The sequence below is a fragment of the Leuresthes tenuis genome, unplaced genomic scaffold (genome assembly GCF_036924035.1).
Source record: "Leuresthes tenuis unplaced genomic scaffold, fLeuTen1.0.hap1 SCAF_5, whole genome shotgun sequence".
Lineage (NCBI taxonomy): Eukaryota > Metazoa > Chordata > Actinopteri > Atheriniformes > Atherinopsidae > Leuresthes > Leuresthes tenuis.
Genome location: NW_027325359.1, coordinates 23,410,782 through 23,432,050, shown reverse-complemented (window position 1 = coordinate 23,432,050; position 21,269 = coordinate 23,410,782).

Genomic DNA, 21,269 nt, shown 5'->3' with positions numbered 1-21,269 from the left:
CGGAGGTTTTCCGCTGTAAGACGGTGTGAATGTCCGACCATAGTTGGTTAAAAGCGGGTAAGAAAAGGTTAAACTACCCGACTGTACACAATCAATAGTGGGAGTGGAGTTGTTCGGCTACAAGAAGGTGTGAAAGTCCGACCATGGTTTGTAAAAAGCGGGTAAGAAAAGCTTCGAATTCCCGAATATATACCATAAAAAGCGGAATCGGAGGTGTTCGGCTGCAAGAATGTGTGAACGTCCGACCAAAGTTTGTAAAAAGCAGTTAAGAAAAGGTTTGAATATCCAACCAAACAAAATAAAAAGCGGGAGCAGAGCTGTTTGACTGCAAGTAGGTGTGAATGTCCAGCCATAATTACTCACAAACGGGTAAGAAAAGGTAGTATTGCCAGACCATACATGATCAAAACAGGGAGCGGAGGTGGTTCAGCTGCAAGAAGGTGTGAATATCCAATTAAAGTTCAAATATATTAACAAAAGCGGGAGGAGAAGTCTTCGGATGAGAGTGTTTGAGAATTTCCAACCATAATCTATAAAATGCGGTGAAAAAAAGGTGTCATAGAACACTAAAAGATGGAGCGGAAGTGTTTGGCTGCAAGAAGGTGTGAATGTCCGACTATATTTGGTGAAAAGCAGGTGAAGCAAGGTCTGAATGCCCAACCTTACATCATCAAAAGCGAGATCAGAGGTGTTTGGCTGCAAGAAGGCCATAGTTTGCCAAAAGAGGGTAAGGTGCGAATGACCGACTAAATATCAACAAAAGTGGGGGCAGAGGTCTTCGGATGCAAGTGGGTGTGAATATCCCACCATAAAAGTATGGTGGAGAGGAAGCTGTGAATTGCTGACCATAGTTTGCAAAAAGCGGGTTAGAAAAGGTGCGAATGTCCAACCATACATGATCAAAACAGGGAGCGGAGGTGTTTGGCTGCGACAAGGTGTGAATGTCCACCCATAATTAATGAAAAGCGGGCAAGAAGTAGGTTCGAATGCCCAACCACACATCATCAAAAGCAGGAGTGGATGTGTTCGGCTACAAGAAGGTTTGAATGTCCGAGCATAGTTTGTAAAAAGCGGGTAAGAAAAGGTTCGAATGCCCAAACATACACCATCAAAAGAGGGAGCCGAGGTGTTCCGCTGTAAGAACGTGTGAATGTCCGACCATAGTTGGTAAAAAGCGGGTAAGAAAAGGTTAAACTACCCGACTGTACACAATCAATAGCGGGAGTGGAGTTGTTCGGCTACAAGAAGGTGTGAAAGTCCGACCGTGGTTTGTAAAAAGTGGGTAAGAAAAGGTTCGAATTCCCGAATATATACCATCAAAAGCGGAAGCGGAGGTGTTCGGTTGCAAGAAGGTGTGAAAGTCCGACCAAAGTTTGTAAAAAGCAGTTAAGAAAAGGTTTGAATATCCAACCAAACAAAATCAAAAGCGGGAGCAGAGCTGTTCGACTGCAAGTAGGTGTGAATGTCCAGTCATAATTACTTACAAACGGGTAAGAAAAGGTAGTATTGCCAGACCATACATGATCAAAACAGGGAGCGGAGGTGGTTCAGCTGCAACGTGTGAATGTCTGACTATAGTTTGTAAAAAGCGGGTAAGACAAGGTGCGAATGCCCGACAATGTATGATCAAAAGAGGGAGCGGAGGTGTTCGGCTGCAAGGTCTGAATATCCAACCATAATTTCTAAAAACCGGGGAAGAAAAGGCTCGAAAGCCCGACTTTACACCATCAAAATCGGGAGCGGAGGTGTTCAGCTGCAAAAAGGTGTGAATGTTCGACTAAAGTTAGAAAAAATCTGGTAAGACAAGGTGCGAATGCCCGACAATGTATGAACAAAAGCGGGAGAGGAGATGTTCAGCTGCAAGAAGGTCTGAATGTCCATCAATAATTGCTAGAAAACATAAAAGTAAAAATTTCGAAAATCAAACCGCACATGATCATAAGTGGGAGTGGAGGTGTTCAGTTGCAAGAAGGTTTGAATATCCACCCATAATTCCTGAAAAATGGGTAAAAAAAAGGTGCGAATGCCCAACCATACATCATCAAAAGCAGCTGTGGATGTGTTCGGCTACAAGAAGGTGTGAACGTCCAACCAAAGTTTGTAAAAAGCAGTTAAGAAAAGGTTCGAATATCCAACCAAACATAATCAAAAGCGGGAGCAGAACTGTTCGACTGCAAAGTAGGTGTGGATATCAGATCTTAATTTACAAAAAGCTGATGAGAAAGGGTGAGAATGCCCGACTATACACCATCAAATGCGGGAGCGGAGTTGTTCGTCTGTGAGTAGGTGTGAATCTCCGACCATAATTGCTGAAAAATGTGTTAGAAAAGGTAAGAATGCCGGTCCATACATCATCAAAAGCGAGAGAGGTGGTGTTCTGCTGAAAGTAGGTGTGAATGTCCAGCCATAATTACTCACAAACGGGTAAGAAAAGGTAGTATTGCCAGACCATACATGATCAAAACAGGGAGCGGAGGTGGTTCAGCTGCAAGAAGGTGTGAATATCCAACTAAAGTTCAAATATATTAACAAAAGCGGGAGGAGAAGTCTTCGGATGAGAGTGTTTGAGAATTTCCAACCATAATCTATAAAATGCGGTGAAAAAAAGGTGTGATAGAACACTAAAAGATGGAGCGGAAGTGTTTGGCTGCAAGAAGGTGTTAATGTCCGACTATATTTGGTGAAAAGCAGGTGAAGCAAGGTCTGAATGCCCAACCTTACATCATCAAAAGCGAGATCAGAGGTGTTTGGCTGCAAGAAGGCCATAGTTTGCCAAAAGCGGGTAAGGTGCGAATGACCGACTAAATATCATCAAAAGTGGGGGCGGAGGTCTTCGGATGCAAGTGGGTGTGAATATCCCACCATACAAGTATGGTGGAGAGGAAGCTGTGAATATCTGACCATAATTGCTGAAAAATGTGTTAGAAAAGGTAAGAATGCCGGACCATACATCATCAAAACCGAAAAGGTGCGAATGCCCGACAATGTATGATCAAAAGAGGGAGCGGAGGTGTTCGGCTGCAAGGTCTGAATGTCCAACCATAATTTCTAAAAACCGGGTAAGAAAAGGCTCGAAAGCCCGACTATGCACCATCAAAAGCGGGAGCGGAGGTGTTCAGCTGCAAGAAGGTGTGAATGATAGACTAAAGTTTGTAAAAAGCGGGTAAGACAAGGTGCGAATGCCCGACAATGTATGATCAAAAGAGGGAGCGGAGGTGTTAGGTTGCAAGAAGGTCTGAATGTCCAACAATAATTTGTAAAAACCGGGAAGAAAAGGCTCGAAAGCCCGACTATACACCATCAAAAGCGCGAGCAGAGGGGTTCAGCTGCAAGAAGGTCTGAATGTCCATCAATAATTTCTTTAAAACATGAAAGAAAATTTACGAATATCAAACCGCACATGATCATAAGCGGGAGAGGAGGTGTTCAGCTGCAAGACGGTGTGAATGTCCACCCATAATTCCTGAAAAATGGGTAAAAAAAGGTGCGAATGCCCAACCATATATTATCAAAAGCAGGTGTGAATGTCAGATCATAATTTGCAAAAAGCTGATGAGAAAGGGTGAGAATTCCCGACTATACACCATCAAATGTGGGAGCGGAGGTGTTCGGCTCTGAGTAGGTGTGAATGTCAAAACATAAGTGCTGAAAAATGTGTTAGAAAAGGTAAGAATGCCGGACCATACATCATCAAAAGCGAAAAGGTGCGAATGCCCGACAATGTATAATCAAAAGAGGGAGCGGAGGTGTTCGGCTGCAAGGTCTGAATGTCCAACCATAATTTCTAAAAACCGGGTAAGAAAAGGCTCGAAAGCCCGACTATACACCATCAAAAGCGGGAGCGGAGGTGCTCAGCTGCAAGAAGGTGTGAATGTTCGACTAAAGTTTGTAAAAAGCTGGTAAGACAAGGTGCGAATGCCCGACAATGTATGATCAAAAGATCATAGATTGTTCGGCTACAAGAAGGTGTGAATGTCCGACCATAGTTGGTAAAAAGCGGGTAAGAAAAGGTTAAACTACCCGACTGTACACAATCAATAGCGGGAGTGGAGTTGTTCGGCTACAAGAAGGTGTGAAAGTCCGACCGTGGTTTGTAAAAAGTGGGTAAGAAAAGGTTCGAATTCCCGAATATATACCATCAAAAGCGGAAGCGGAGGTGTTCGGTTGCAAGAAGGTGTGAAAGTCCGACCAAAGTTTGTAAAAAGCAGTTAAGAAAAGGTTTGAATATCCAACCAAACAAAATCAAAAGCGGGAGCAGAGCTGTTCGACTGCAAGTAGGTGTGAATGTCCAGTCATAATTACTTACAAACGGGTAAGAAAAGGTAGTATTGCCAGACCATACATGATCAAAACAGGGAGCGGAGGTGGTTCAGCTGCAATGTGTGAATGTCTGACTATAGTTTGTAAAAAGCGGGTAAGACACGGTGCGAATGCCCAACAATGTATGATCAAAAGAGGGAGCGGAGGTGTTCGGCTGCAAGGTCTGAATAGCCAACCATAATTTCTAAAAACCGGGTAAGAAAAGGCTCGAAAGCCCGACTTTACACCATCAAAAGCGGGAGCGGAGGTGTTCAGCTGCAAGAAGGTGTGAATGTTCGACTAAAGTTAGAAAAAATCTGGTAAGACAAGGTGCGAATGCCCGACAATGTATGATCAAAAGCGGGAGAGGAGGTGTTCAGCTGCAAGACGGTGTGAATGTCCACCCATAATTCCTGAAAAATGGGTAAAAAAAGGTGCGAATGCCCAACCATATATTATCAAAAGCAGGTGTGAATGTCAGATCATAATTTGCAAAAAGCTGATGAGAAAGGGTGAGAATTCCTGACTATACACCATCAAAAGCGGGAGAGGTGGTGTTCGGCTGCAAGAAGGTGTGAATGTCCAGCCATAATTACTCACAAACGGGTAAGAAAAGGTAGTATTGCCAGACCATACGTGATCAAAACAGGGAGCGGAGGTGGTTCAGCTGCAAGAAGGTGTGAATGTCCGACTAAAGTTTGTAAAAAGCGGGTAAGACAAGGTGGGAATGCCCGACAATGTCTGATCAATAGAGGGAGCGGAGGTTTTCGGCTGCAAAAAGGTCTGAATGTCCAACCATAATTTGTCAAAACCAGGGAAGAAAAGGCTCGAAATTTCAGCAATTATGGTGGAGATTCACACCTACTCACAGCCGAACACCTCCGCTCCCGCATTTGATTGTGTATAGTTTGGCATTCTCACCCTTTCTCATCATCTTTTTGCAAATTATGATCTGACATTCACACCTACTTGCAGTCGAACAGCTCTGCTCCCGCTTTTGATTATGTTTGGTTGGATATTCGAACCATTTCTTAACTGCTTTTTACAAACTTTGGTCGGACGTTCACACCTTCTTGCAGCCGAACACCTCCCTCTCATGATCATGTTCGGTTTGATATTCGAAAATTTTCTTTTATGTTTTAAAGCAATTATTGATGGACATTCAGACCTTCTTGCAGCTGAACCCCTCTGCTCCCTCTTTTGATGGTGTATTCAAGCCTTTTCTTACCCGCTTTTTACAAACCATGGTCGAACTTTCACACCTTCTTGTAGCCGAACAACTCCGCTCCCGCTATTGATTGTGTACAGTTGGGTATTTTAACCTTTTCGTACCCGCTTTTTACCAACTATGGTCGGACATTCACACCTTCTTACAGCGGAACACCTCCGCTCCCTCTTTTGATGGTGTATGTTCGGGCATTCGAACCTTTTCTTACCCGCCTTTTACAAACTATGGTCGGACATTCAAACCTTCTTGTAGCCGAACACATCCACTCCTGCTTTTGATGATGTATGGTTGGGCATTCTCACCTTTTCATACCCATTTTTCAGTAATTATTGGTGGACATTCAGACCTTCTTGCAGCTGAACACCTCCGCTCCCGCTTTTGATGTCCTTACCTATATCACTTATGGGGAGAGTTACAACCATTAAATTGATGATACTACCAAAAGTTAACTATTTGTTCTCAATGATCCCCATAAAACCATCTGCTACTTGGTTTAAGTCACTAGATTCATGTATCTCCAAATTTCTGTGGAAAAACAAACCACCACGTATTAATTTAAAAACCCTACAGAAGACCAAGGACAGTGGTGGATTAGATTTACCTAATTTTCAGCACTATTCCTTAGCCAATAGTTTACAATATATATCACAATGGTTTAAACCTTGTTGTTGTCACAGTTCCCAGAGACGTTGTAATCGTTGAGGATTCTATATTCACCCCTTCATTAGAGGCACGTGTTGCAGATTGATGACACTGAATCTTCTTCTCTGTTCATTGCTGGCATCATTCCCAGCATCGTAAGTGTTCGTGGCATTGTTAGCCTCTTCTTCTGGATCTTGATATCGAGCATCCTTTTGTATTTCTGGTTTGTCAGTACTCTCTCTTCGTTCACCGGAGTCTTCGTCTCTTTGTCCTTGAGTTTGGTGATTTTTTCTTCTTTTGATGCCTTGACACGGTGTGACAGGTGATACCACGTGGGAGATCCTTTAACTTGGACTGCTGTCCCTGTGCTGCGAAATGGCTGTGCTGCTCAAATGGTCTCTCCTTCATCATATACACAGTTATTTATACATCACCTTCCACCATGAAGCGTTGTCCCTTTTTGTTTCTCTCTTTGTTCTTAAAATGTTGTTATGCATGTCTAAACCAATCCATTAAATTAGATCATTTCGGCAGTAAAGCGATCTACAATGTGTTTGGTCGCAAAGCTGCTCATCTGTGGTAAACAGCTCTTCAGAAAGGCATTCTTCAATTGATTTCACTAATTTTATGTAATAATTTTGTGATTTCCTACAAAACTACACTTCTTCTCCCATCTGTCTGAGTATTTAATATTGTCTGGGTCCCGTTAAAACATGTATTTTTCCCATCGAATTCCTTGTTTGCTTTAAAACAAGTATTCCCCATTTTCTATCCCTTCAGTAGCCAACCAGTTTGTATGGAGTACACTGGAGCAACTTGACTGATCAGTAAAACACTGCTTTTGTTGTCACCGCAAGGCTTCCCCCTTCGGTTGTTTAACTGAGACAATACTGAGTAACTATAACTCAACACAGTTTATACACATAACATTCATATACATACTAACAAACAAACAAACAATTATTTATCGCAATTTTCTCATCTCTGTTTGAAGGTACACCCAGGTAAATATTCCTGTAGTCTTCTCATACCGACTATGGACCCATTCATTGTTTAACTTCACTGTTTTGCAAATCCTAATTGAATATTACACATTGACATATAACTTTACTGGATAAGCAGGTCTTCATTGCATTCAGCAGCCTATATGTGAGCATCTATGTGTAAGCTGTTCTTCTTTGCATTTATCAGCAGCAAGCAATTCTTCATTGCACATGCATATGAAAATAGTAAAACAATTCCAATGCGTTAGCGAAACCTTCTATATCAGGAGTGTCCATCATGATGCTGGGAATAGAACCTCTTTCCCAGAATAGTTCAACCTTCATTACTCAACTGATCATAACTCCGCAATGAGCACATTTCAAAGTATCATTCCTCTACATGTATTATAAAATCTATGTGTAAATGTTTAATATTTCTTATATTTGTTGATGTCATTCTGTGTGCATGTGGCCTAAACCCAATCTCTGTGTGGCAATTTTAATTTAAACAAGTTGAACTCTGCCTCTGATCATTTAAAAAAGGTGTGTACCAATATCAACCTTTCTCAGGTAATTACTGATCCTACAAAACCAAACTTAAGAGATCCTTCAAGGTTGTCCCTGATTGGCTCAATCTTAACAAATCAAAGGTAGAAAATCCGCAGTATCTGAACTCGGTGTTAGTTATCACTGCTCAATAGCCTGTATCAGAATTGCAAAAATGAAAACATTAGGTCCACGCTCCGTATCCAGATCCTGAAACATCTCCATGAACAGGCTTTTTTTTAACTGATCTGTTGAATAGTTATACTCATGACACTGTTAAAATCCCAGATGAAGCACTTGACCATTTTTGTAAATCTTCTAATTCCATTGTTGATAAACACGCCCCTTTTAAAAAGTATAGAACTTAGAACAGGTCTAGTCCCTGGCTTTCGGCAGAACTGTCTTCTTTATTTAAAAAATAAATAAACCTTGGATGCTAGCTGGGCATATGAGGGACCCGGGTTATTGCCTTGCTTTTAGGAAGCTTAGAAATAAATGTACAGCAGAAATAAGAAAGGCCAAGTCTGATCATTATCTAAATTTGATTCCCAGAGCTTACTCAGATTTCACAAAAGTCTGTCCTACTGCTCCTGTTTTTAATTAGACTTCTATGCCTTCGCAGTCGCAGCTTTGTCACTCCTTTTAAGCTTATTGTATGTTCTAAATGTTGTTTTAATCGTGTCTTCAAAAGTTTTTTGTTTTTTCTGTCTCAGCTATTGTATATGAGATTATTTTCTCCATTTATCTCCAAGTTTAAATAAATGTTATTACTAGTGTGGCACTTTCTATGTCAAGGGGACAGTGGTGGTACTCCGTCCTGCATCATCTTTATTTCTGCTAATCCATGCTTCATACCATAAAATTGGGAATACTATAATAAGAGTAATGATTAATAATACACAGCTGGTTCCTCTTAACCCACACAATCCTGGTAATCTAAATGGATGCCACAGCCTTTGTCCATCCATTTTCCCTGTCTTATTTTAGTCACACCCTATGTTCTCATGTTAGCCGTTGTTTTCTTCACTGAGGTTGAGATGAACCCCCTCCTGTTGAGAGAATTCCCCTATGCGGGGACGGAGTAAATCAGTGCCCTCAGCCTTTGGCTTTCAGTGCGCTGTGCATGGTGACCCGTTAAAGGTTACTGGCCCCACTCAAACAGAGGTCAATGAGATAAAGGAGCTTTTAAAACAGCAACAGGAACAGCTTAATCAGCTGTCCCAGAGCATTACCCTCATCCAAACTGCTCAACAGCACACTCACCCTCCACATCAAGACCCCATTATATGCCGTCGGTGCCAACAGCCAGGGCACATTGCAAGGGAGTGTGATGGACCGCGTATTGTTCCCATTCAATCAACCTATATAGAGCGTCAGGGAATCAGCCGCCGGAAAACTAGCGCCCACCGTGCTGCAGAGCAACAGTTTGGGTGGGGCATCCATAGGCTCAACTAAGGTTTTGTCGAGTCCAGTAGATGCACCTAAGTTAATTGTTTCTTGCCCCCAGATTGAGGTGGACATGGCTGGGGTGAAGGTGCCTTGTTTGGTTGATACCGGGTCAATGGTGTCCACCATCACACGGAGCTTCTTCCCTGAATTTTTTCAGCCCTGGGGTGAAGAGCAGTTGAGATCTTGTCATTGGCTACAGCTTCAAGCAGCCAATGGCCTCCCTATTCCAGACATTGGCTATTTAGAAGTATCTCTTGAGCTTTGTGGTAAGTTGATGCCCCACTGTGGAGTGTTGGTCGTAAGTGACCCTCCTGATAGTGGTGTGGCTCAAGTTCCTGGCGTGTTGGGGATGAATGTGATGCGTAGGTGTTATCAAGAGCTCTTTGGACAGTATGGTCATGCTTTGTTTAACACAACCCCCGTAATGGCATCTCCGGTGGTTTTGGTTAAAGCCCTACAAAAGTGTCATGCAGCTGAGATGCAGCCCCCTCCGAAGCAGCCAAGTAAGGTCAGGGTGCGGGTAAAGAGGGCTGGCCGCATCCCAGGAGGTATGATGAAGATTGTGCCTACTACATGCTGTGAGCAGTACTCAGGTGCCACCATTTTGTTCGAACCATCAGAGTCTGGCTTACCGGCTGGTTTGCTGCTCCTTCCTCAGATGGGATTGAGACAGCCGATTTATCTTCATTGTCTGCAGAGGAACAGAGGCAGGTACGGGCACTTTTGGGGAAATATGCTTCTGTGTTCGCTGCACACGATCAGGATTTGGGTTGTACCAACCTGATCAGCCATGGTATCCCGCTTATGGATGACATCCCTATCCGGCAGCGCTATCGTCGGATTCTCCCATCAGAGTATGAGCTTGTCAAAGATTATATTGGTCAGCTTTTGGCGGCAGAGGTCATCAGGGAGAGTTCCAGCCCCTATGCGTCGCCAATTGTGCTGGTTCGTAAAAAGGATGGTAGTATTAGGCTCTTATCGTCAACTGAACATCAAGACAAGAAAGGATGCTTTTCCACTCCCTCATATCGAGGAGTCTCTTGATGCATTGACAGGTGCCTGTTGGTTCTCCACTATGGACTTGGCTAGTGGCTATAACCAGGTTCCTGTCACAGCGAGCGACCGTCATAAAACTGCATTTTGTACACCTTTTGGACTCTTTGAGTGGAATCGCATGCCTTTTGGCCACTGTAATGCCCCCAGTACATTTCAACGTTTGATGCAGCGCATCTTTGGCGACCAGCAATGCCAGTCCCTCCTCTTGTACTTGGATGACATTGTCGTTTTTTCATCCACAGTGTAACAACATCTTGAGAGGCTGGAGGTGGTGCTAGGGCGGCTTCAGAAGGAGGGCCTTAAAGCCAAGCTGAGTAAGTGCAGCTTTTTCCAGCGTGAGGTGCACTCACGAGGTGGTAAAGAATTGGCCTGTACCCACCACGGCCACTGAATTGCGTTCCTTTTTGGGGTTCGCTAGTTACTACCAGAGGTTTGTGGAGGGCTTTGACAAATTGGCTGCACCCTTACATCGTTGGGCAGCTGAACTGACTGGTAAGGGGTCTAAGAAGAAGGCCACTCAGAGAAGTGCTGGAACATGGACCGAGGAGTGCCAACAGAGTTTTGAGGCTCTGAAAGCTAAGCTCACTTCCACCCCGGTCCTTGCATATGCAGATTTTTCTCTCCCTTTCATCTTAGAAGTGGATGCCAGCCATGGTGGTCTGGGGGCGGTGTTGTCCCAAGAACAAGAGGGTAAGGTAAGGCCTGTTGCCTTTGCTAGTCGTGGCTTAAGGTCAACAGAGCGGAACATGTGAAATTACAGCTCAATGAAATTGGAGCCTGTCCCCTGAGCTGTCACCTTATCGTGGTGGGGGAGTTTGCGTGCCCCAATGAGACTGGGAGCTATGTTGCCCGGGGCTTCAAGCCCCTGGTAGGGTCACCCAAGGCAAACAGATCCTAGATGAGGGACCAGACAAAGAACAGCTCAAAAGATTCCTTATGATGAAAAAGAAATCCCTTGCCCGGATATGGGACACCGGGGGTGGGGCCCCGCAGCGAGCGCCTGGTGGCCGGGCCTGTGCCCATGGGGCTCGGTCCGGCATAGCCCAAAATCATGACGTGGGTCCCCCTTCCGACGGGCTCACTACCCGTGGGAGGGGCCAAGGGGGTCGGGTGCCATGTGAGCTGGGTAGCAGCCGAAGGTGGAGGCCTTGGCGGTCTGATCCTCAGCTACTGAAGCTAGCTCTTGGGACGTGGAATGTCACCTCTCTGATGGGGAAGGAGCCGGAGCTGGTGCGCGAGGCTGAGCGGTTCCGGCTAGATATAGTCGGACTCACCTCGACGCATGGCTTGGGCTCTGGAACCAGTCCTCTTGAGAGGGGTTGGACTCTCTTCCATTCTGGAGTTGCCCGTGGTGAGAGGCGCAGAGCAGGTGTGGGCATACTTATTGCCCCCCGGCTGTGTGCCAGTACATTGGGGTTTACCCCAGTGAACGAGAGGGTAGCCTCCCTCCGCCTTCGGGTGGGGGGACGGGTCCTGACTGTTGTTTGTGCCTATGCGCCAAACAGCAGTTCAGAGTACCCACCCTTTTTGGAGTCTCTGGGGGAGGCACTGGAGAATGCTCCTACCGGAGACTCCCTCGTTCTGCTGGGGGACTTCAATGCTCACGTGGGCAATGACAGTGAGACCTGGAGGGGTGTGATTGGGAGGAACGGCCCCCCCGATCTGAATCAGAGTGGTGTTATGTTGTTGGACTTCTGTGCCAGTCATGGATTGTCCATAACGAACACCATGTTCAGGCATAAGGGTGCCCATATGTGCACTTGGCACCAGGACACCCTTGGCCGCAATTCAATGATCGACTTTGTGGTTGTATCATCGGACTTGCGGCCGTATGTCCTGGACACTCGGGTGAAGAGAGGGGCCGAGCTGTCAACTGATCACCACCTGGTGATCAGTTGACCAGCTCCGCTGGTGGAGGAGGATGCCGATCAGACCTGGCAGGCCCAAACGTATTGTGAGGGTCTGCTGGGAGCGTTTGTCATAATCCCCCGTCAGGAGGAGCTTTAACTCCCACCTCCGGCAGAGCTTCAACCATATCCCGGGGGAGGTGGGGGACATTGAGTCCGAATGGGCCATGTTCCGTGACTCCATTGCCGAGGCGGTTGATCGGAGTTGTGGCCGCAAGGTGGTCGGTGCCTGTTGTGGCGGCAACCCTCGAACCTGCTGGTGGACACCAGTGGTGAGGGAAGCCGTCAAGCTGAAGAAGGTGTCCTATCGGGCCTTTTTGGCCAGTGGGACCCTGGAAGCAGCTAATAGGTACCGGCAGGCCAGACGGGCTGCGGCTTCGGTGGTTGCTGAGGCAAAAACTCGGGCCTGGGAGGAGTTCGGTGAGACCATGGAGAACGATTTCCGGATGGCCTCGAAGAGATTCTGGTCCACCATCCGGCGTCTCAGGGGGGGGAAGCGGCTCACAGTCAACACTGTGTACAGTGGGGACGGGGCTTTGCTGACCTCAAATAGGGATGTTGTGAGTCGTGGGGGGGAGTACTTCGAGGAACTCCTCAATCCTACCAACACGTGCTCGGAAGAGGCAGAGTCGGAGAACTCGGAGACGGGGCCTCCTATTTCTGGGGCTGAGGTTGCCGAGGCGGTCAAAAAACTCCTCGGTGGCAAGGCCCCGGGGGTGGATGAGGTCCGTCCTGAGTTTCTCAAGGCTCTGGATGTTATAGGGCTGTCTTGGCTGACACTTCTCTGCAGCATAGCGTGGACATCGGGGACAGTGCCTCTGGACTGGCGGATCGGGGTGGTGGTCCCCCTCTTTAAAAAGGTGTTCCAACTATAGGGGTATCACACTCCTCAGCCTCCCTGGTAAGGTCTATTCGCGGGTACTGGAGAGGAGGATCCGTCAGATAATCGAGCCTCGGATTCAGGAGGTGCAGTGTGGCTTTCGTCCTGGCCGTGGAACAGTGGACCAGCTCTATACCCTCGGCAGGATCCTGGAGGGTGCATGGGATTACGCCCAACCAGTCTACATGTGTTTTGTGGACTTGGAGAAAGCGTTCGACCGTGTCCCTCGTGGAGTCCTGTGGGGGGTGCTCCGGGAATATGGAGTGCCGGACCCCTTGATAGGGGCCGTTCGGTCTCTGTATGACCGGTACCAGAGGTTGGTCCGCATTGCCAGCAATAAGTCGGATACGTTTCCGGTGAGAGTTGGACTCCGTCAGGGCTGCCCTTTGTCCCCGATTCTGTTCCTAACTTTTATGGACAGAATTTCTAGGCGGAGCCAGGGCGCTGAGGGTGTCCGATTTGGCGACCTCAGAATCGGGTCTCTGCTTTTTGCGGATGATGTGGTTCTGTTAGCGTCGTTAGGCCGTGACCTTCAGCTCTCACTGGAGCGATTCGCAGCCGAGTGTGAAGTGGCTGGGATGAGAATCAGCACCTCCAAATCCGAGACTATGGTTCTCAGCCGGAAAAGGGTGGAATGCTCTCTCCGGGTCGGGAATGAGATCCTTCCCCGAGTGGAGGAGTTCAAGTATTTCGGGGTCTTGTTCCCGAGTGAGGGACGACTGGAGCGTGAGATTGACGGGTGGATCGGTGCGGCGTCTGCAGTGTTGCGGGCTCTGCACCGACCCGTCGTTGTGAAGAAGGAACTGAGCCAGAAGGCGAAGCTCTCTATTTACTGGTCAATCTACTTTCCCATCCTCACCTATGGTCACGAGTTGTGGGTAGTGATCGAAAGAACAAGATCGCGAATACAAGCGGCCGAAATGGGTTTCCTCCGCAGGGTGTCTGGGCTCTCCCTTAGAGATAGGGTGAGAAGCTCAGTCATCCGGGAGGGGCTCGGAGTAGAACCGCTGCTCCTCCGCATTGAGAGGAGTCAGATGAGGTGGCTCGGGTATCTGGTTAGGATGCCCCCTGGACGCCTCCCTGGGGAGGTGTTCCAGGCACGTCCCACTGGGAGGAGACCCCGGGGAAGACCCAGGACACGTTGGAGAGACTATGTATCTCGGCTGGCCTGGGAACGCCTCGGGGTCCCCCCGGAAGAGCTGGAGGAAGTGGCCGGGGACAGGGACGTCTGAGTTTCTCTGCTCAAGCTGCTGCCCCCGCGACCCGACCCCCGAATAAGCGGCAGATGATGGATGGATGGATGGATGAAATTGGAGCTGTTGGGCCTAAAATGGGCAATGACAGAGAAATTTAGAGATTATCTTTTGGGTCACAGGTGTATTGTCTATACTGATAATAACCCTTTGAGCCATTTAGATTCTGCTAAACTGGGAGCGGTCGAGCAACGCTGGGCTGCCCAGCTTGCGTCATTTAACTTTGAACTGAAGTACCGACCAGCTAAGACCAATCAAAACGCGGATGCATTGTCTCATTGGCCGTATCCTCCACAGGAAGGGGATTCCTTGGTTCAGGCAACTTCCCTCCCTCAACCCCTGCAGCAAGTGGTGCCGAGTGACCAACTGCGAGCCATTCAGTCCTCTGTGACGGTCTTCCCACATTATGCAACTGGTGACCTCCATGCTCTTCAGCAGGCTGATGCTGTGCTTCAAGAGGTAATGGAGGAAGGCACGACCAGGTCGTGATGAGCGGCATGGGCTTTCTCCAGCTGCCCTCGTGTTGCTCGGCCAGTGGGATCGCCTAGTTGAGCTGGATGGGTTAATGTACCGGCGTGTGTTTCGTCCCGACGGTGGGGGGCCAGTGTACCAACTTCTGTTGCCAAATATTTTAACCAACAATGTTCTCACCCAGGTTCACTAGGAGCATGGGCACCAAGGAGTGGAATGGACTTTTGCTTTGCTGCGTTCCCGCTGCTATTGGCCTGGGATGTCACATGAGGTAGCAAATTGGTGTAAAACCTGTGAGCGATGCCAGATTGCTAAAGATAGCCGGCCACTTGCTCGTGGATTCATGGGCCACTTGCTTGCATCAAGGCCAAATGAAATTGTGGCCATTGACTTTACTTTGCTTGAACCAACTCCGTCCGGCCTAGAAAATGTCTTGGTAATGGCGGATGTTTTTAGCAAGTATACACTGGCTATTCCAACTAGGCACCAGCGCGCTTCTACCGTAGCGCATGTCCTGGTTCCTGAGTGGTTTGCAAAATTTGGTGTACCAGCACGCCTCCACTCGGACCAGGGGCGGAATTTTGAGAGCACTTTGATCCAACAGCTCTGAAGCTTGTATAATATCACGAAGTCATGCACTACGCCTTACCACTCAGCTGGTAATGGACAGTGTGAGCGCTTTAACAGGATACTCCACAACCTGCTAAGAGCTTTGCCCACGTCTCGTAAACGGGACTGGACCACTTGTTTGCCTCAACTGTTGTATGCTTATAACACAACCCCACACCAGTCAACTGGTGAATCACCTTTCTTCCTTTTGTTCGGTCAAGAACCATGGCATCCCAATTGATTTCTTGCTTGGAAGAGTCCATGACCCAGTTGCAGGAACTGTTCACGAGTGGGTTCAGGAACATCAAACCCGCTTGCAAATAGCATTTGAGGAGGCTAAGGAAAGGTTGAAGGTTTCTGCAGGTCACAGGAAGGCTAATCATGATCAGCATGTTCGGGACGCACCTCTTACGGAGGGCCAGCTCGTGTTGATCCGAAACTTGGGCAACAAGGGTCGTCAGAAAATTCAGGACTTGTGGAGTTCAGTGACTCACATAGTCGTCCGGGCTCCGAGAGAAGGTGGTGTGGTTTATTCGGTGGCACCAGTTCAGGAGCAGTCCCGGGTAAGAAGGGTACATCGCTCATTGCTGAAGACCCTGTTTGGTGTTGATATACCCAATCCCACACCTAATGAGGGTGCCATCATTGAGCCTTACTCCATCATAGAGGAGGAGCTTTCTTTGGAGGGTGATTTGTTTCTACAGCCATGTCCTCAGGAGCCAATTCCACCTACTGCACCTGTGGCGGCAGTGCCTAGCCCGGTTCCCGGGACTTCGGGACCTGTGTTGTTTCCCTCTAATGTGACCTTGAACCAGTCGACCTTATTCTCGGTTGTGCCAGCGGCAGAGTCTGTTTCTAGTGAGGTGCCAGTGCGCAAATCAACACGGTCAACTGCTGGCCACCATCGTAACCTCCACCATCTTCCGAGGCCAGCATTGAGATCACCATCAACCTTGCATTCCATCCTCTAGTGCCATGTGTGCTGTTTTTCGGCCTTGGTGTTAAGCAAGTTGGCTCATCCTCGGGACGCCGATGCAATTTGAGGGGGTGAAATGTGGCAGTAGGCCCTGATTGCACTATGTCAGTGCCTGTCTGTTATTGGCCACTGGGCCGGCTGGTGGCATATAAAGCTCCCTCCATCACCTGTGTGGTGATTGCTTGCTGTGTTCAGACTTCCGGGGTTGCCGATTCACCCTGTGCGAATGCCGCTCCTAACAATTCTTTATGGTAAGGAAGCTTCTTTATTATTTTTCTGTATGTTGCTGGCTTGGGCTCAACCTCCATGTTTTAATAGGACGCCAGTCGAAGTGGCCTGACTCTCCGTTATAGGAGCTGCATCGTGGGCTCAAAGTGGTAAGTGTAATGCCTGGGTCTGTTGTGTGCAAGAGCTGAGTTTTAACTGGATTATTCCTCATTCTCACTTATAGACGCTGCTGTTTGTCCTTTCATGATTTCGATTGCCCAACTGTGGTCCTGCGTCGTGGGCTCGGTCTTGTCCTGCATTAGGCGGCTGCCCGTTGAACACCGTTTGCACTCTACAGGCTCGGGCTACTTTGTGTAGCCTCTTCTGGGGCGGCTCGGCTACATGTCGTAACGTCAGGACAGCTGTATTGCAGTTCACCAGTCGCCTCAAGTAATTCAAGTAATTGGATGTTGATTTATGACGTTTGATCTTTTAACTTTGGCACAGGGCACGGCCAGCTCCTGGTGGTGGTGGATTTCCAGGGTGGTGGTCTTCTGTTGGTGTTTAGTATAATTTCTCTTCTTTTCGTGCATGTTGTGTTGTGCTTTTTTTTTTTGCTTTTTAGATTACTGCCCTGCCTGTCTCTCAACTCTCGGAGTTGAGCCAGAGAAAACTGTGTCCCTCTTTCTTTGTATATGTGTGAGTAACTGCTCGGCTTTTAATAATGATCCTTTTATTTTTATATTGTGGAATAAACTTGTTACTTCGATGAGTTGTCTATAGCCTCCTCTGTGGTGACTTGTGTGCTTAAACTGGAAACTTAGTTTGGGATGGTGGCAATAGCTTTGCTTTACCTTTTTGTCTGATCTCACTAATCCACTAATCCACTGGTCCCACCACATTTAAAATGAATTCCTTCACTTAAACCAAGTTAAAACCAAATTCCTTGAGTGAATTCCTTCACTCAAACCAAGTGCTTTCTCCTTCATATTTATCCATGTCCAAATCAATTTCAGCAAAAAACAACGTTGTACTTTGCAGTATAAGAAAGATTAACACCCATGCTTCAAGAATCCGAGAATAAGCTTCTTTTCATGAGTTCTGCACAATTTTGGATTACTCTATGAAATGAATTCCTTCACTCAAACCAAGTTAAAACTGCTTTGTCCTTCATTTTCATTCATGTCAAAATAGGTTTCAAGCATAAACGTCTTCATTTTAACTGTTTTGAGTAAGAACCACACGTGTGGATGAGCAATACGCTCCTTTTGAGGAGTTCTGTACGATTTCGGATTTTTCTATAAAATGAATTCCTTCACTCAAACCAAGTTAAAACTGCTTCACCCTTCATATATATCCATGTCTAAATAGGTTTTCAAGCATAAACTTCTTCAAATTAGCCTGTATGAGAAAGAACCTAACTTTTGGTTGAGCAATCGCTCCTTTTGAGGAGTTCTGCACGATTTCGGATTTTTCTATAAAATGAATTCCTTCACTCAAACCAAGTTAAAACTGCTTCGTCTTTCACATGTCCAAATAGATTTCAACAAAAAACAACGTTGTACTTTGCAGTATAAGAAAGAGCAACACTAAAGCTTCAGGAATCCAAGAATAAGCTTCTTTTCATGAGTCCTGCACAATTTTGGATTATTCTATAAAATTAATTCCTTCTCTCAAACCTAGTTGAAATTGCTTTGTCCTTCATATTTATTCATGTATAAATAGGTTTCATGCATAATCTTCTTTATTTGAACCTTTTTGAGTAAGAACCACAGGTCTGGATGAGCAATACGCTGCTTTTGAGGAGTTCTGCGTGATTTCGGATTTTTCTATAAAATGAATTCCTTCCCTCAAACCAAGTTAAAACTGTCTTGTCCTTCATATTTATCCATGTCTAAATAGGTTTCAAGCATAAACTTCTTCAAATTACCCTGAATGAGAAAGAACTCAACTTTTGGTTGAGCAATACGCTCCTTTTGAGGAGTTCTGCACGAGTTCAGATTTTGCTATAAAATCAATTCCTTCACTCAAAACTAGTTAAAACTGTGTTGGTTGTCATATTTATCCATGTCTAAACATTAATGGTGGGAGAGACAGACCGAAAATGGCGCTAATCGTTGAAGTCTCGTCTCAGACAAGAATAGATGTTTTATTTTTACAACAGACTCATTTTAGTCAGGCAGAGGAAGTGGATTTGAACTTATGGTGGAAGGGTCAGGTTTTTTTCAGTCATGACACCCCCCTCAGTGCAGGTGTAGCTGTCCTTTTTAAAGCACCTGCAAATATTAATATTCTATCTTCTACAGATATAGTCAGGTAGTTAATTGTCAGAACAGAAAGAGAGGGTTTTGTTTTTTGTTTCGTTAATATTTACGCCCCAAACCGAGGAACAGAGAGGGAGTCTTTCTTCACTCTACTCAGTAATGAACTTAAAAACACCCATCATGACCAGCTAATAGTTGGGGGGGATTTTAACTACACATTAGATTTCTTTATCGATGGAACAAGTGGAGAACCACATCCACAGTCATCTTGGAGCCTAAGTAATACACCATGATTTAATAGATGCAGAGAGGATTAAACATCCACAAACTAGACAATACACTTGGGTGAGGGTCACAGAGAACCGAGTGAGTGCAGCTCGATTGCACAGGTTCTATACTTCCAAAAAACCAATCAATAGAATACTTTCTGCAGATATCATCCCAGTCGGTTTCACTGATCGTCACTTGGTGGTTATCAACCTAAATACAGTGCCAAGTCAAAGATTTAAGTCATACTGGTGTTTCAGTAACAAGTTACTACAGGACAAAGTCTGCCAGAGTTTGGAGTACTTCTGGCACCAATGGAAAATTAAAAATCTGATTTCACTTCACTGAAACTATGGTGGGGGGTTGGCAAGACACAAACTTGTGTCTTTTGTCAACAATACACAGCTCATTCTACCACAAGAATTAAAATAAAAGTAAAAGAACTTGAAAACAGTATAAACAACATAGAAGTCTTAAATGGAGACTCTGAACCTTCTGTGGGCCAACAGCTTAATCAAAAGAGACAGGAATTGAGCTCCATCCTGCAGGAGAGAATGAAGGGAGCTCTGGTGAGGTCTCGTTTTCTTCATCTGAAGGACATAGATGCTCCAGGCTCCTTTTTCTTTAACCTGGAGAGGTCGGTGGCTCAGAGGAAGGTGATGACCTGCCTAAAACTTCCACAGGGTAGAGTCACCACTAATCTGGGAGAGATGAGAAGCCACGCTATGTCTTTCTATTCTGCCCTTTTTCGGGCAGAACCTTGCAGAATTGATTGCTGCGGCGAGCTTCTGGAAGGGCTTCCTCAATTGAACCTGGAAGAATGGGAGGCTCTGGACTGTGAGCTTTCTTTAGAGGAGCTGACAACTGCGGTTAATCAGATGACATCGGGGCGGGCACCAGGAATTGACGGTCTAACGACAGACTTCTTTGAAGAGTTTTGGAAAACTCTGGGTTTGGATTTACATAGCATTCTTTTAGAAAGCTCTGGTTCTTGATCCCTTCCTGTTTCCTGTCAGAGAGCACTCCTCTCTCTGCTCCCTAAGAAAGGAGATCTGGCCCTACTAAAAAACTGGAGGCCAGTTGCTCTCCTATGCACAGACTACAAGGTTCTTTCTTGTAGTCTTGTCAAACACACTGAAGGACTGCTTAGGGATGATTGTTAACCCGGATCAATGTTATTGTGTGCCTGATAGAACAATCGTGGACAATATTTTCCTTGTTAGAGATGTTATTGATATGTGCAAATGTTATAAAGTGGATTGTGGTATTCTTTCTTTGGATCAAGAGAAGGCTTTTGACAGGGTGGATCACTCGTATTTGTTTTCAACACTTTGAGCGTTTGGTATTGGTGATGGGTTCGTGGCTTGGGTTGGTTTGTTATATAGAGGGGCACAATGTATGGTGAAGATGGGGGCAGGGCTGGCTCGACCAGTCTCGGTACAACGAGGGATAAGACAAGGTTGCCCAATCTCAGGACAAGTATACAGCTTGGCTATTGAGCCCTTGTGCAGATTGAGAAGTCAGCTCAGGGGCATTTTATTGCCTGGGTCCTCCTCAGGCACTGATCATCCACCTACTGTTTCTGATTATGCATATGATATAAATATTTTTGTGACATGCCAGGAGGATGTTAAATGCTTGCACGACATCCTGTCCCTGAATGAGAAGGTCTCATCTGCACGGGTGAATTGGTCAAAGAGTGAAGTCTTCTTGGTCGGACTGTGGAGCCATCAGGCAGTGCCCAGTCTGACAAGAGGACTTAATTGGGGCAAAGAAGGTCTGAAGGTGCTAGGTGTCTTTTGGGGACAGAGCAGTTCCAACTAAAGAACTGGGAGGGTATTAAGGAGAAAGTGTGTGCTAAGTTGTCAAAATGGAAATGGTTGGTGTCTCAGTTGTCATATAGGGGAAGAGTTCTTTTTGCCAATAGCTTGGCCGCCTCAACTCTCTGGCACAGACTTATTGTTTTAACACCACTGAGGGGCCTAATGGAGGACATCCAGAGAATCATTCTGGATTTTTTCTGGTCGGGTAAGCACTGGGTCAAAGCAGCAGTTCTCTACCTGCCTGTAGCTGAAGGAGGGCAGGCACTAATAAGCATCCAATCAAAAATTGCCTTATTCAGACTGAAGAAGGCACAAAAACTGTTTTAGCTTTATGACTGTGGAGCAAGCTGGCTGGTTTTAGCTAGACTGCTACTGAGAAAAGCCGGACTTTTGGGGTATGATAAACAGC